Here is a 7,930-nt window from a genome sequence, read left to right on the forward strand (position 1 = left end):
GAATGCTCATAGCATTCATTCAATATACTGCTAAAACTTGCTTTAAAGAAAGTCTTAAAGTGCCATGAAAATAGTAGGTATTAGTCAAGTAAACAAGGATTTATTAAGTACCTATTAGGTGTTGAATAATAAGAATTGTAACTAAACACTGGAGATCACTATTATTTTCAGGAGAGGCTAGCATAGTAGATATGGGGTAAGCCTGGAATTAGGAGGACCTGGATTCAAATCCTGAATCTGACATGTATTACTTGTGTGATCAGACAAGTCACTTTATCTCTCAGTATTGTTGTGCAGTTGCTTCAATCATACTTGATTCTTTGTAACTCCAATGGGGGTTTTCTTGGCAAAGATACTGAAGTAGTTTGCCATTTCCTTCTCCAGCTCATTTTACAAATGAGGAAACTGAAGCAAACAATTAAATGACTTGACCAGAGTCAACAGTTGTCAAGTTACTGAGGCCAGATTTGAACTCAGGAAGATGAGTTCCTGACTCCAAGTCCAACACTCTATACACTGTGCCATCTAGCTGCCCCAATCTCTCAATACACTCATGGAATTTTCTATGACTGTACAGACCTGTCACTAATCTGTAAAGAGTTTACACAACAGTGGTTCACACTTATGAAACCATAGATCTTGACATGTATATACCTATATATACATGCATTAGTACATATAAGTACATCCACATGCACAAATATACATTATGTGTATATGTTGTTGTTGAGTCATTTTCAGTCATGTCCAATGTTTCATGACCCTATTTGGAGTTTTCCTGGCAAATATGTGGAATGGTTTCCTTCTCCAGGACATTTTACAGATGAGTAAATAGAGGCAAATAGGGTTAAGTAACTTGTCCATGGCCACATAGTCAATAAATGTCTATATGTGTAGAGGCATCATGACATAGTGGATCCTGAGTTATCCTTATAGTCAGTAATAAATCAGGGATTGAATATATATGTTCTATGTGCCAAGCACTGTGCTAAGCAATGAGGATACCAAAAGAAAAAGTATACAACCTCTGCTTTCAAAGAGCTCACATTCTAATTGGGAGAGACAACAATGGAGACACTAAGAATATTGCAGCAGAATGGAGGCTAATGCATAGGGTCTGCAGGGAATAGTGGCAAGGCACATACTAACATCTAGTAGGCCAGAAAATGTAGTTAACCTACAGCCAGGTGGGGCAGGGAGGATAGAAAGGAAGCACCTATTGACAAGAAAGTAGGGAGTAGGGAAGGTTTTCCCAATGTGTATACTGGGGTTCTCCTTGATGGGTTTGTGGGTGGGTTGGTGACTCCTGATGAGGATATCAACAACAAGATCTGGATTGAAATCCCATTTCTGAAACATATACTGACAGGTGGATGTTGGTAAAATGACCCAGGTCATTTAACCTACCAGAGCCCTTAATCACTGTATAGGACTATACATCACAGAAAAAGCCCACATATGGAAGAGAAATGACGTCTAAATTATGTAGAAATGAAATCATAGATTTGATTCCATCCTAATCTATGTGCATACATAATTTCATGCTTATAAAGAGGTTCTACTATAATATATAAAGTTGATGTCTTTTCTATCTGCAGTTACTACCATAATCCCTGTTTAAATAGCTCAATGTAACTTCTACTATATTTTCTTGGCTTCTACTATTTATACATTTTTGTTGGAGAAAAAAAATATGCTTCCTGATAGCAGCCTTAGGTAGATAGTCAAAGTTGTCTTTAAATGTGACTACCCCCATTGGGAAAAGCAATGAATCATATCTGCTTGCAAAATTCCCACTACATAATTGCTTGTCCATAATAATCTATGAAAATTATTCCATTTCTGGAGTTTGAAATATGGTACATAAAGTATGTCACTTTTTCTATGATTCATAGACATATATGCTATCCAGAATCACTCCATTTTTGAAGCAAACAGATGTTTATTTCTAAATAGGGTAGAAAAGAGAATTCTCTAAGAACTATGGTTTATACATTACTGCTACAAAAGAAAAATATTTGTAGTTGGGAAGAGAATGCTAAAAGCTTCAAACCCCTAGGAAAACAGCAACTTAAGTGTTGACAAGTTGAAAGTATTTAAAATGACTAGCTGGGTTTCTATTCTATAAGAAGTGGAGAGATCAATCAGAATTATATTTTCACTGGCCATATGTTGCTTCTAGAATGCAAAGGCACCTTGTCTGAAATTAAAGGATAAGCAAATAATAGGCTCTTCTCAAGGAGAAGAATTTTTAACATTGAGATTTTACCTCTCAATTGTCTCCACCACCCCCCCCCCAAAAAGAAAAAAAACCCCACAACCTATTGAATTTCAACCAGGACTGAAATTCTGTTTTTACAAAAAATACAAAACAAAAATAAAACACTGGAAAAAGAAATTTTAGGGTTATTATTTAATCCATGAGTCAGAGACTATCATTTCCAATCTCAATTCTAGTGAATACTGATTTGGTGAATTTATCTAACACAATAAGAATAATACTGACTTCTAGATTAACTAGTGATCTAAAAAATGGTGAACCTTATTTATAAGTTTTACACTACTTACACCTCCCTATATCTCTAAAGTTAGCAGTGATCTTTTACCTGCCAAATATGGCGGTATTTTCTCAGTCCTAGGCTTTCCCAAACTATCCATTACATTCGACATTGTTCACCATCTGGTTCCCCTGGATGTTTTCTCCTCTCTTGGCTTTTTTGACACCTTTTACCCCTCTAATCACTCATTCCCAGTCTCCTTCAAGGATTGATAATTAAGAAAATATTTTCTAATTGTGGGTAAGCCCTAAGACTCAATCCTAGCTTCCCTTGTATCTCCATGATCTTTCTCAGTGAACTTATCACTTCCCATGGATTTAGTTATCACCTCTAAGTTAATGACTCTCTTGTCTAGATATGCAGTCCTAGGCTGTCCCCTGCCTTTCAAACCTTAAACTTCCCATTGAACATTTCAAAGATGACATCCCAGAGTCAGTCAATAAACATTTCTTAAGATTACCAACTACCAGACACCACATTATGGTTATGCCTGGTTATGGATACAAAGCAAAATAAAAGACAGTTCTAGATCTCAAGGAGTTCATATAAATTTCGAACTCAATATGTCCAAAACAGAATTCATTATCTCAATCCTGAGAGCCACTCTTTCTCTAACCTTTGCTGTTTCTGGCAAAGGAACCACCCTTCTTCCAGATCTGTAATCTTGCCATTGTCTTCAATTCCTTACTCCTCTTCACCATATACATCTAATCAGTTGTCAGATGTTTCTGTTCCTGCTGCTGAAATATCTCTTGCATCTGATTCCTTCCTTACTTTGCCATTGTTGTTGTTGAGAGGTTGGGTGGGATCTGGACCTGTGATTTTATTTATTTTTTCTTACTGCAAGACTTTTGCTTCACTGATTCAAATCCTTGGCTCAGGTTGGTGCACAGGGGTCTGAGAACTTACATGTCTTGCCCATGGTCTCATATCAAGTGTGAATCAGGGCAAAAGTTTGAATTCAACTTTTCTGACTCCCAGGCTAGCCCTCTTTCCATTACCCCAATCTGCCTCTCTTGTTAAAGTAGTCACACATTACATTTTGTATGCCAGTATAAAATATGCAATATATATTGTGTTCCAAAGACTTCACACACACACACACACACACTTTTGTTGTGCTGTTTTCAATTGTGTCCAACTCTTTGTGACTCCGTTTGAGGTTTTCTTGGCAAAGATACTGGAGTGATTTGTCATTTCCTTCTCCAGCTCATTTTATAGGTGAGGAAACTGAGGCAAACAGGGTGAAGTGACTTGCCCAGGGTGGCACATCTAGTAAATGTCTGAGGCCAGATTTGAACTCAGGAAGATGAGTCATCCTGAATTTGGGTTCAGCATTTTCTATCCACTGCACCACCTAACTGTCCCCTTCCCAAATTTATGTGTATAACAAACATATATTCAAACTTTTCTCACTTTCTCATGGCATTTCTTAGACATTTCTTCATTAAACTACTTTCAGTTGTGGACACCATTTCTAGCACAGGTAGAGCTGACCAGTTTTGAAAAGCTTAAAGCATTGTCCTCTACTTTAGATATTTATTAAAAATAAACAATACATTTTTAGACTTTAATCAACAGAAAATATTCCATTAAATTTCATCTCCTCTAAAAATATAAAAACACTTTGGTTTTTCATAAATTATTCCATGATGAGTCAAATTTTGTAATGAAGATTTTAAATGGAAAATTGACTAAAATATATTTTCCTTTTGAGTCATGTTAGTTCTTCTATTGAGTAAGAAAAGTACCATATAAATACACACACAACAGCTGAAGAGATTCAGTCAACAAAGATATACATAGAAATCACATAAGATAATAACAAAATACTCTCTAAAGAAACAGACTTAAATTGGAAAAATACAAATGGCTCATGAGTAGTGCTAGCAAATGGACAAGTCACACTTTGAAGTGAGATTTTTAAAAACTGGATAATATACAGAGGCAGCTAGGTGGCGTGGTGAATAGAGCACTGGACCTTGAGTCAGGAGGACCTGAGTTCAAATCCGACATCAGACTCTTAACACAAAACTAGCTGTGTGACCTTGGGCAAGTCACTTAACACCAATTGTCCTACTTTCCCCTCTCCAAAAAGTTAAAAAAAACTGGATAAAATAATTTTTAAAAGAATAATGCCCAGATGGCAGAGTAGAAACAGGACTTCCACGGGGCTCTGGCATGCACCTCCTCCAATTCATGTAAAAAATGACTCTAGACAAACATTGGAGCTACAGAACCCACAAAGTGACATAGAAAAGCTAACCTCCTGCTGAGGACAGCCCAGCAGGCTGGCAGGAAGTGGCCAGCACAGCACTCTGGGAGCCCACTCCAGCCCTGCGGGAGCCCAAGGTTTTAGCCTCAGGGTGTCCTGACCAGCCACCGGCTGAAGGGACTTCAGCCAGCATCTGTGGCAGTTTCCAGAATTATCAACACATAGATGCTAAGAACAAAGTGAGAGGTCAGTGCAGTGTGGACTTTCAGATCCAGTAGTTGTGTAGTGTGGTCAGCCTCTGCCCTTGGGGTGAGAAGAAGCTGAGGTGCTGCAGTCGTGTAGCCACCACCTCGGGTCAGCTTTAGCTCCTGGCCTGGAGAGTGTAGGGGAACCAAGTGACCAATCTGAGGGGTAATTGCTCTTGTTTAACCTGCTTGGATCTGGATTGCAGTCTAGAGTCCTGGGATACATGAACAGCTTGCCAGAACATGTTGAGACTTCAGAGAGGGCACCCAATTAACAGCTCCAGCAGCTGCGAAACCCCCCCCCCCATTTGGAATAAAATTCCCTTGTCTGGTAGCAGAGTCCTACTGTGGCACAGAGCTCAAAAGGCAAGTAATTGAGTGACAACATGAGCAAACAAGGGAAGCAAAGAAAGAAGAGTAACTGAACTTTACACTCCTATTTTGGGGACAAAAAGGATCAAAGCATGGAACAGGAGGAAGACAATGAAGTCAGAACTCCTGCACCAAAAGCTTCCAAGAAAAATATAAGCTGGTTACAGGCCATAGAGGACCTTAAGAAGGCTTTTGAAAACCAAATAAGAGAATTGGAGGAAAAATTGAGAAGAGAAATGAGAACCATGCAAAAAAATTATGAAATGAGAGTCAACAACCTGACTGAAGAAAATAACACCTTAAAAAATAGACTAACTCAAATGGCAAAACAGGCCCAAAAAGGCAACGAGGAGAAGATTGCCTTAAAAAGCTGAATTTGTCAGATGGAAGAAGAATTTCAAAAGCTCACTGAAGAGAATCATTCCTTCAGAATTAGATTGGTGCAAATGGAAGCTAGTGACATTATGAGAAATCAAGATACCATCAAACAGATCTGAAAATATAAAAAAAATAGAAGGCAATGTGAAATATCTCATTGGGAAAACCACTGACCTGGAAAATAGATCCAGGAGAGATAATTTAAAAATTATTGGACCACCTGAAAGCCATGATAAAAAAAAAAAGAACCTAGAAATCATCCTTCAAGAAAATCTCAAGGAAAATTGCCCTGATGTTTTAGAATCAGAGGGCAAAATAGAGGTTGAAAGAATCCACCAATCACCTCCTGAATAAGATCCCCAAAAGAAAACCCCTAGGAATATTATAGCCAGGTTCTAGAATTCCTAGATCAAGGAGAAAATATTACAAGCAGCCAGGAAGAAACAATTTGAATATTGTGGAAACACAATCAGGATAACCCAGGATCTGGCAGCTTCTACACTGAGAGACTGAATAACTTGGAATACGATATTCCAGAGCACAAAGGAGCTGGGATTAAAACCAAGAATCACATACCCAGCAAAACTGAGTATCATGTTTCAGGGGAAAATATGGTTATTCGATGGAATAGAGGACTTTTAAACATTCTTAATGAAAAAAACAAAGTTAAATAGAAAATTTGACATTCAGATACAAGAAGCAAGAGAAGAATGAGAAAGTAAATAGGGAAAAGAAATCATAAGGAACTTATCAAAATTGAATTATTTACATTCCTACATGGAAAAACAATAATGGTAACTTATGAAACTTTTTTCAGTATAATAGCTGAAGGGATTAGGAATTTATATATATATATATATATATATATATATATATACACATATACACACATACATATATATGTTTACATACATATATATGTATATATAGGAGTGTATATGGGCATATGAATACATATGTGAGTGTGTGTACATATGGGTACAGGTATACATAGATAGAGGGCATAGGACCAATGCAATAGGAAGGGATGATACTTAAAAGGTGAAATTAAGAGGTGAGAGAGGAATATAATGAGAAAAGATGGGGAGAGACAGAATCGGGTAAACTATCTCATATAGAAGTGGCAAGGGAAAATAGTTACAATGGAGGGGAGGAACAGAAAGGCAAAAGGGAATGAGTCATCCTTATTCTCATTTAATTTGGCTTAGGAAGGGAATGACATTCACACTGGGTGTCTCGCCCTACATGAGAGTAGGGGTGAGGAGGATGAGAGGGAGTATGATGGAGGGGAGGGCAGGCTGGGGGGGAGAGAAGTTGGAGGTGCCCACTTCTGAAAAGGGATGGAATCAAGGTGAAGAGTGGAACAAGTCGGAAGTGGGATAGGATGGAGGGAAATATGGTTAGTCTTTTACAATATATCCACTATGGAAACATTTTGCTTAGTTACACATGTACAACCTATATTGAATTTCTTATCTTCCCAGTAAGGGTGGGTGACAAGGGAGGAAAGGAATGAATCTGGAATTCAAAGGTTTGAAATCAACTGTTTAAATATATATATAATAATTATTATTATTATTAACATTATTTTACATGTAACTGGGAGATGAGATATACAGGCACTGGGGCATAGAGATCCACTGTTCCCTGCTGGAAAGTCGGAGGGGGAATGGGGGAGGATATGGGAGAGAGCAGATTGGAGGAGGGGATGTCCAGTGGGATCACTGTTTTGGGGTGCTGGTTAGGGACAGGACGAGGAGAATATCTGTAACTCAAAATCTTGCGGAAATGAATGATGTAAACTAGAATTTAATAAAACATTTGATAAAGGAAAAAATAATAATGCCTAAGGACAAGGTCTAATGTATACTTGAGTTCTTTTTAAAACTGTTTAAGCATACAAACAAAGGGATTTGGCAATGCACATATTGGAGAGTGTGCATATGGAAATGGGCAATCCACAGGCATTGAGATATACTTCTACATTCCTAGAAGAGGGGAAATGACTCTAAGCGGAGGATAAAGTTATGATGCTCTATTGCAAAGCAAGGATTAACTGCCAAAAGGCATAAAAGCTCATGAATTATAAAATTATAAAAACTAGCCCTTTTTGGGTCTGATCATTGACTCGCTTTTTAGTTCTGTCTATTGGGAGATCTTTT

Source organism: Petaurus breviceps, unplaced genomic scaffold, assembly GCF_028583685.1.
Source record: "Petaurus breviceps papuanus isolate PSGF00001 unplaced genomic scaffold, PetGlider_PUasm1.0 90515, whole genome shotgun sequence".
Classification (NCBI taxonomy): domain Eukaryota; kingdom Metazoa; phylum Chordata; class Mammalia; order Diprotodontia; family Petauridae; genus Petaurus; species Petaurus breviceps.